General features: G+C 32.9%; 1 long non-coding RNA gene across 1 annotated transcript; it reads left to right on the top strand.

Moving 5' to 3' along the window:
* Positions 1-7,638: 7,638 nt before the first annotated feature.
* LOC134276313 (uncharacterized) lies at positions 7,639-8,781 on the top strand. The gene is made up of 2 exons (XR_009994019.1): positions 7,639-7,787; positions 8,470-8,781. It is a non-coding gene; the product is annotated as an uncharacterized LOC134276313 (long non-coding RNA).
* Positions 8,782-9,554: the final 773 nt, after the last annotated feature.

Raw genomic sequence — 9,554 nt, 5'->3', positions numbered from 1 at the left:
GTTCAGCAAAGAGAGGCAGAAGATGAAAATGAAGGATCTCTTGAATCTGAAAACTTTGTTCAGTTTAATCCTGAGAGGCCTATTGAACAGAGACAGTATGATATAGGATCTGACCTTGGCATTCCATCAACAAGACAAATAACTGAAGAAAGTTCTGTTAGATTACCAGACAATGAAAACTTGAATCTTTTAGGAAGTCTAAATGTAAAGCAGCGGGAATTTTTCAATCATGTGTTGCAATGGGTAAAGACAAAGACAGAACCTTTTTATTCATTTTTGTCTGGAGGTGCTGGTGTTGGCAAATCTGTTTTGATAAGGGCACTTTATCAAGCTCTGCACAGATACCTATGTTCCACAGAAGGTGAAAATCCAGATGACATAAGAATACTTCTTTGTGCTTATACTGGCAAGGCGGCATACAACATTGGAGGAGCAACTATTGCATCTGCTTTCCATCAAAAAATTAATCAAAGTCAACAAAGTTTGCACTCTGACGAATTGAACACTTTTCGTACAAAGTACCAAAACCTGAAAGTAATCATTATTGATGAGATATCAATGGTGGGAAACAGATCATTAGCACTCATTGACAGTCGTCTACAACTTCTCACAGGCATCAAGAAACCATTTGGTGGTATAAGTATCATTGCTGTTGGTGATTTTTTCCAACTTAAGCCTGTGATGGACCGTTGGATCTTTCAGGATTTAAATCATGATGCCCAAGTTCTTGCAAGCAATCTTTGGAAGGAGCATTTTTCTATTTTTGAGTTGGATGAAATCATGCGCCAAAAAGATGATATTGAGTTCGCTCAACTTCTGAATCGCCTTCGTTATAACGCAATGACAGCAGAAGATATGAATGTGATACACAGATGCATGATAACAGAAACAAGTGACAATTATCCACGTCATGCTCCTCATCTCTTTACACAGAATTCTAAAGTAGATGCATACAACAATCAGTTGATTGAAAATCTTGGAGGAGAAAAGGTCACAGTGAATTCAGTTGATTCTGTTATTAAAGATTATTCAAAAGAAGTTAAGGAAAAACTGCTAAGATCTCTTCTTAAAGCAGATGATGTAAGCAAAACTGCCAATTTGATGCAAAATTTGATTCTTGCTGTTGGGATGATATATGATATCTCAGTCAATGTTGATGTATCTGATGGTTTGACAAATGGTTCATCATGTAAAGTGCAATTAATTGAAAGGAGAATGGAAGGTATATCAAGGCCAAGCATAGTTTGGGTGGAATTTTTTGACTCTGGAATTGGAAAAACTACTCGAAGGAAATACAGACATTTATTTCATGATGGAATTTTTGAGAACTGGACACCAATTTTTGAAGTTCAACGGTCTTTTCTTTTGAATTACAATACTTTTCAGAGAATCCAATTTCCATTACGGCCAGCTGCAGGAAAAACAATTCATAAAGCCCAAGGTTGCACAGTTGATGAAATTGTAATTGATATGTCTCAAACAAAAGTGAGGAAAATTCCCCACATCCACTATGTAGCACTTAGTCGGGTAAGGTCAGTAGATCATCTGCATATTCTAAACTTCAATGAGCAGGCATTATCAATGGATGAACAAGTCGTAGATGAAATGGAGAGAATGAAAAAAGAGGTGCCACTCCAACTTTGTTATGTCCCAATATACCAGGTTGATTTGCATCGTTTAAAGATTGCTTTTAACAATTGTAGATCTCTTCACAAACACTTTCCACAAATTCAAAATGAGCCAAACATTCTTGCTTCAGATGTAGTTGGATTCTCAGAGACAAGATTAACTAGTGCAGATGTGGAAAATTATCAACTTCAGGGATACACAGCAATATTTAACCATGAGACTTTAGATAGTTCTGATAGACGTCCACATCATGGAACAGCACTGTATGTAAAAGACATTTACAAGACAACTTGCATCTCGAAGGTAAACAATGGTCCCATAGAGTTTATTAAGGCAAACATACTATTAAACCAATATAGAGATGTACAAGTCATAGTTATTTACAAATATCCATCTTGTTCTTTGGAAAATTTCAAACATCAAGTGGAAATGCATATAAAGCCTTTGATTGATGATCAGAAAGACTTGGTATTCTTGGGAGATTTTAATTTTGATTTGTTTGCTGGGCATGCAGACTTTTTAACATTTATGGAAAAAGGCTTTAACTGTCAACAAATTGTAAGTAAGACTACTCATGACTCCGGTTCGAAGCTTGATTTGATTTTTACAAATATATCCCCATGTGAAACAGATGTGATTGAAGCATATTGGTCTGATCATAAAGTAGTGTTTTGTGCATTTGATATGACTAGTTTCCATTAAATATGATGGGGCTCCTAAATAAAAACACGGCAGAGGGAGAAGCAAAACAGTGCCCCCTCCCTCACCCCATTTTTCCAGTCATACCCCACAAAGTTTGGGGTATACACTGGAATCACCATGTCCATCTGCTTGTTTGGGTGTACACTGGTATCATCATGTCTGTCTGTGAATCTCTTCATAGCCATTTTTGTTCAGCATTTATTTCTATGAGATATTGTTTGGACATTTTTAAATTGAGAAATTTCATATGCTTATAATACAAACTAATTTATAGCTTGTGATCAAAAATGTGCTTGTGTCTTGATACTGTACCAATTTCATTTTAAGCATTGTCATGACCATCGCATTTTGATGCTTTATTTGTCACAGTCATGATAATGTTTTTAATCAACACTAAGATTGTTAAGTTTATTATCATCTTCAACCAATTACATTTTTACATGACTTACACAAGATGACATTTTCCTGTTCTTAAAGCTGTTTTAAATCTACTTTTTAAATTACATTGTATATAGTTTCCCCATTGGTGTATTAGTCCTATTTGGCTGCAATACAGTACCAATGGTTGAGCATTTGAAAATTTAAAGATTTTAGTTTTTACAAAATGTTTTACATATGCATTTTAGATGGAACATTTCACTTATAATAATCTGGCTGTTCTTTAATTTGCATCAGTACTTATTGTATATTTTTATGCAAAACACTACTCCATCTCAATAACACTTGGTAACATTAGTAGACTATGCTAGACTATGCTTTAGATGCATAATTCTCAGTTTGACAAATTGCATATGTCATAGCCACCAAAGGCAGAATTTTTTTATTTTCCAAAATATTCACTCCCCTTTACCTTTAATGTTGGTATGAAATGACTTTTTACATTAATAGTCTATACCTTTCTTTATTGTATGTAGAGCTTCAGTATTGTCAGAGACTTCTGTTTTTGTTTGTTTTTCTAATGAAATGTTAAAACTTTGCTTAAATTAGATTTACTGTTTCAATTCTTAGCTTATTTCTGCATATTTCCAATGGTAATATTTGTATTGCTGAATATCTGGATTTTTTTTAATTGGGAGGTATATTATTCTGATATTTTGTTGTCTTTTAGTGACTTCAAAAGATGTAACCCAAATTAGAACTTAAAAGTTAGTGTTTCTTTGTGTGGGATAAAATTTGACATATTGCTGTATTTTTACTTAAATTTCAGTCAGCAGTTTATTGCCTTATTTTCATATAGAATAGGAAATGTGAATTGTTGATAAAACAATTTGATATCCACTTCTTGTTGCAAAATGTCCATTCCACTTGATGTAATAATATCATATTTGTATACTTTAATTAATATATTCAATCTTTTAAACAAGACTATATATAATGAATTGTGTGGTATAGATTTTATACTGAAATTACAATCAAGGATCATCACGATTATAATAATAACATTGAAGGAGACTCTTACTGGAATTTAAATTTGCACAGTTTTGACTCGTGGTAGTGACATCATTTGGACTGTGCCATTGGCTGTAATTTTGACACTGCTATAAGCTAGCTGTGGTTCGGACATTGCTATAAGCTAGCTGTAACACTATATAATAGCCATTTGATTTTGACATTTCTCATACATATGGCTTCTGTGATTTTAGAAGTCAGGATCTCTTCATTTATGGACTTTTAACTTAAGCTCAGATGTGTTTAAATGTTTATTCATGTCATAATGCTAGTCAACTTTTTAAAAATTATTTATATCATAAAACTGAAATATAAACTATCTAAGACTGATATTATACTTTAATTTCATATTTTTTGTATAGTTATTTTTTGTTTTGGAAAAAAAATTGCTTCTTTAAAATAACCCGTGTAAATGAATTACAATGCTTGTAGTAGTCATCAACACAGCAGATATAGTAATTATTTGTGAAACCTCAGATTCAGTATATACTCTAATGAGTTTATTAAAAAGTTCTGTATATTCTATCATGGATTGCATGGAATTTTATGATTATGAAGTAAAATGTGACTGCCATTATATGAACTTCAAAGCCTATAATAAGTGTCATTTACAGGTAAGTATGGAAAGAGGGGGTCAATGGCCAGCCCGTAAAGGGAGGTAAACCTACCTCTTTAAGAAATATATTGAAGAAAAATACACTGTACAATCAAAATATTATATAACATGATATATCATTTGAATTACAAATATTCTTTCCAATAGAGAAAAAAAAGTTCTTTTTTCATTATCCAACAATATTGCATGAATCTGAGGTTAGAAATTTTTATCTGTGATAGTAAAATGTTTTTTTCCTTTCTAATTCACTCACATAATCTTTCCTTTTTTCGATTTTCAATGGAAAAGATTATTTTGACTGGTGATTATTTTCTTCATGTAAATAACATATTTAAGAAATATTTATATTATGACTGTATTGTTAAAATTTTTGATGCTGTTTTATTTTTCATTAAACATTCATTCTCAAGTTTATAAATGTTATCTAAATCAATACTAGTATAATTATATATGCTCTTAATTGAATTGTCACTAGTAAGGCATTCCTTCATTAAGATAGCTTCTTCACAAAGTTTAGGTGTCAAATTTCAAATTATATACACTGTACTCAAAATGTATCAAAATTCAATTTTTAAACTGTACTAATGTACATGCATGTGTAACATTTCACTTCTAATAATACAAAACATTTGTTATAATTCTTGAAATCAAATAAAATTTTAAATACAGCCTTAAAACTGCAATTTTTTTATTGATGTAAGCATAAAAAATGAATATAATTATATACAATCATTACCTGTGACAGTCTTGAGAAATGAGAACATATTTAAACAATAGCGTGTTAAAAGCCTCTGCACTTAAATGCAATTAAGTAAACAGATGGTTCATTTGGAATTAAAACATTCCCCTCTTATATGGATTTAATTTACTAAAGAGGCCACAAATCTAGTCTATAATTTACCCTTGGAAAACATATTTCATGGGGGAAAAGTGCCTTTGTTTCATCCTCTGAAGAACAATTGGGCCGAGGTGGTTCAGGTGAGCGTTGTGGCCCATGGGCCTCTTGTTTTAACTCACAAATTGAAATAAAACAAGACAAAATTAATGAATCTGTACCAAAAAATTGATCCCTCAAAATTAATTAGGTTCCAAAGTTGTTTATTAATTTAAATATTAAAAAAAAAATAATAGAAATGCCAGCTTTCAATGCACAGTCTTTAGAGCTACCAGGGTAGCAAGATCAGCGAAACATTTTAGCGCAATTTGACGTCATTTCAATTGTTACGTTATTGTGTTCAATTGTGACGGCAGTCAAGGGTATTGTGACGTGCCTGAGTCGACGCTGCGTTAAAATGTATGCGCAGATCAAGTAGATCGGGCCTCGTTAATTTGGATTCTCGGAATTTTCTCCGACTCGGAAGAAAATACAAAAGATTTAAATAACACATTACAGAGAAGATAAAATTGTATTATTAGATGAAACGAGGTGTTCTCCGTGTTCAGAATTGTATGAAAAGCTTTAATTTAAATGTATTAACTATATTTCTCTACTTAATTTTGTATTTTTCAAAAATATATTTTTTTGATCAGTTACGCCATATATGGCTTTAACAGCGTTGCAGGAATTATTTTCAGGAAAACTTTTAACTACAATTGGCTTGTTGCTTAGAAACAAAAATAAAAATACAACCTTTGTGATTAATATTTAATATAGGGTTGACAGGTCGACAGTTGACAAAAAATTATTGTATAAGCAGGGTTGGCAGTTGACAGGTCCACAGTTGACGCAATGAATTATGACCCTCTAATACTAGTAAGTACACAATTGAACATATTTTCATTTTAATAGTTTCATCTAAGAAACCCTAATCTCTCGGGTAGAGACATAGATGGGCCGCTCTCTGGAAAAAGGGGTCTTAATGACATCGGTATTATGACGTATAAAATCGCCAAAGAAGTTGACGTCATTTTGCTGTCTTGAGCTGTGAAATTTATATACATGTTTTCAAGTTGTCTTGTTGCCTAGTCGTTTACTGAAAATTGAAATTGAAATGGAATGTGAATTGGAGGTAAGTAACATTTCTTATTTCAAACAGACTTCGGACTTTTTGCTTTCTCCATGCTCTTGTCACGAACATTTCCAAGTGAGATTGTCTTATGCTATTCTGCCTGTCAGTCCAGTGATAGCCCATGCGTCAAGACAAGTATTCTTGGTACATTTACAACTCTGTGTCTAAGAACATACTGTGAAATCACTAATTTTCGTGGGGGTTAAATTTTCGTTGTTTTCGACGTATGAAGAGACCTACGAGTTCATGTCCATCACTAAATGTAAATTTTAATATGCACAGCAACTAAAAAATTCTTCATCCACGAAATCAAATCCCCACGAACAAACATTTTTTTCTCAAACCATGAAAATTTGACCCCACGAAAATATGTGATTTTACAGTACTATGGTACAAACAACGTGAGTAATTACAGTTCAAACCCGTTGCCAGCGAACCATTGCACAGCTCAGTAAGGAATGGTAAAAAACTAATGTTTAATAGCTCTACAAACAGACATTTGCTGTATATTTCTGCCCTGCTTATCATCCATGCATCAGACACTGAGTTAAGCCGAAGGCCAAAGTACCTTTGCCAAATTTGTGGAAAGGCAGAAACATGGAAACACGAGGCTGTAGCTTGTGACAATTGTTCATTCTGGTATCACACGGATTGTATGCACATGCCTACATTAGTTTATCATGCCCTTGAAAATTCGAATACCTCATGGGTATGCTGTTTCTGTGGAATTCCTAACTTTTCCAGTAGTCTTTTTGAAAGTGTTGTTATAGACTCTGTAAATAGGTTTTCTAGTTTACAGAACACTTCCCATAGTGACTTAGCCTCTCTAACATCCTTCAGTCATTCAGAAATAGGATCACCTCTGCACACTTCTAGCCCAGCAGGGAAAACTAGAAACAATAAAGTAACACCCTCCCAGCTTCGGTTTGTGTGCCTTAATGTGCAAAGCTATATGCCCAAGAAGGAAAGCTTTTGGAATCTCTTAGAAAGCAGCAACCCTGACGTGGTCCTTGCAAAGGAGACCTGGTGAAGGCCAACAATCCACAACAGTGAGCTGCTGCCTCTAGATTCATCATATTCAATTTATCGATCGCAGAGATCGTAGTGATGGGTATGGTGGAGTCCTTATTGCGCATAAAGATTATCTCACAAGTGATCCAGTTGAGATTACAAATGCTTACAAGAAATTTAAAAGAAGGTGTAAATAATAAAAATTATAATATAAGCTACTAGATGCATTTACCAGTATGTTTTAATAAAATAAAATGTATTTCAGCAATGCATTCTCAAGAAGGAAGAGATTAATGAACCCTACCCTCTTACAATGAACAACACATGGACACTCTCAGGATGATCCCTTTGCTTTCATTAAGAGTTCCAAGGTATGGTTTTCTTAGAAAATCTAGTTAATCCCTTAATATTTAAGATATTTAGATCTTTTTATAGATTATTTGAAAATAAATTTCCTCAGAACTGCAGTTATTTAAGCACTTTGCTTACAATTGAGCACTGTATTCAGTCAGACAATATGATTTATCTGTCCTTGGCATTTAATCAATTTATTAATTATGTCAATAATAAGAAATGATATGCAAATAATTATATTTGCCTTTTATGAGAATATACATATTTAACATCAATTACATGAAATGTTCATGAAAATTGGCTAAAATGTAGGTCACCCCCTTCAAAATTACAAAATTTTCAGTGGGGATGTATTTGATTCTCTGATGCCAGCAACCCATTGCTGATAAAATTCTTTTTGATTTTATGTACATTTGAACTAGATATAATTCTCTTTCTTTCCATTGATTATTTTATCTACATTAGTTTTTACTCTTTCCATAACCCAGCTTTTTCTTACAAAAACCTGCTGATTTTCTTCATTTTTCATTAATAACGGGTACCTGCTACCCTGAATGATTAACATGATCTACCTTGAGAAATTATTAGAGATGATAAGAAAAACAAACAAAACATATGTAGATTAATCATTTTATTTTAAAAGTTTGAAAGAAAAATAGAAAAATGCTTCAATTTATAGACATCTTTTCTGTTTCACAGTTGTGGGTCTGATTGACTGGGGTGTGAAATGTAACAGCCAACGGTGTACTTAAGCTAAGACTGTCAGTCCCAATATTCAAGAGGTGAGATAAGCAATGGATATGTGTTCTAAATTTACTAAATTGACCACTTTTTATAAATGTTTCTTTTACTCTATAGGAAAAACCCCTACATAAACAAATACATGGGCGCAGACATTTTGGACACCCAAAGTTGTGCGGAGGAGAAAATGCTAGCTGGCGCGTGATTGGTCAATAAGAGAAAAGACTTGTTATGTATTTGACAAGTGAAATAAAGTTGATAAAAATCTCATATCAAGACTTGGGTTTCTTTGAGGTATATAGGAGTTACAGGTAAAAATTTGAAGGGAGGGATGCACTTTGGTTAGAGATTTTCATTTGGTGTCAAACGCACCTAGTTGTAAACAATTGGAAATTGAAAGTAAAAGTGCCGCGTGACGGTATATTTTTTCTGACATTTTTTGTTTTCCAATATCTCGAACTTTCACGACAAAAAGGTCATTTGTCCGAAATTCAATACATGTATCAGTGACAGGGGCTAAAGTTTGTATGGAAGTCTATGGGAAAACATTTGGTGGTGTTTGTCCAGTAACTCAGATATCAGATGTATTTACTTTTCTCCCGTAAACCGGAAATACTGTCTGCTACGTAAAAACAAAATCGGAACGGGTCTATAACCATCCCATAACAGTTAATATTTGCGATAGTTACCCATAATAATGCTAATATAATTGCACTTTATAAGAAAATACACAGGGTAATATTTATGACAACATTCTCATTTTCTCAAACAAAATTATACACACCTTCTCAAAAATTTTCCTACTGATCATAGATATTTCATCTATGACTAGTGTGAAAAATGTAGTGACAGCGATATTATAATCACGAAGTTTTAACTGTATTACTTGAATACATTTTTTTTGTGCATTGTGTTTTGATACGACCCCCGAATTCTGTCAGACGATGTGTATTGCCGCATACGTTATTTTCTTTGCTTTTCGAGATTTTAATGTTGTTATGATGTTAAATTAATTGTTATCTATCGCTTCCTATATTGTATAC

The sequence above is a fragment of the Saccostrea cucullata genome, unplaced genomic scaffold (assembly GCF_032062105.1).
Source record: "Saccostrea cucullata isolate Sc308-1 unplaced genomic scaffold, CSIRO_AGI_Scuc_v1 ctg6920, whole genome shotgun sequence".
In the NCBI taxonomy this organism is placed as follows: Eukaryota; Metazoa; Mollusca; class Bivalvia; order Ostreida; family Ostreidae; genus Saccostrea; species Saccostrea cuccullata.
This window is presented reverse-complemented; position numbering and strand designations above follow the sequence as displayed.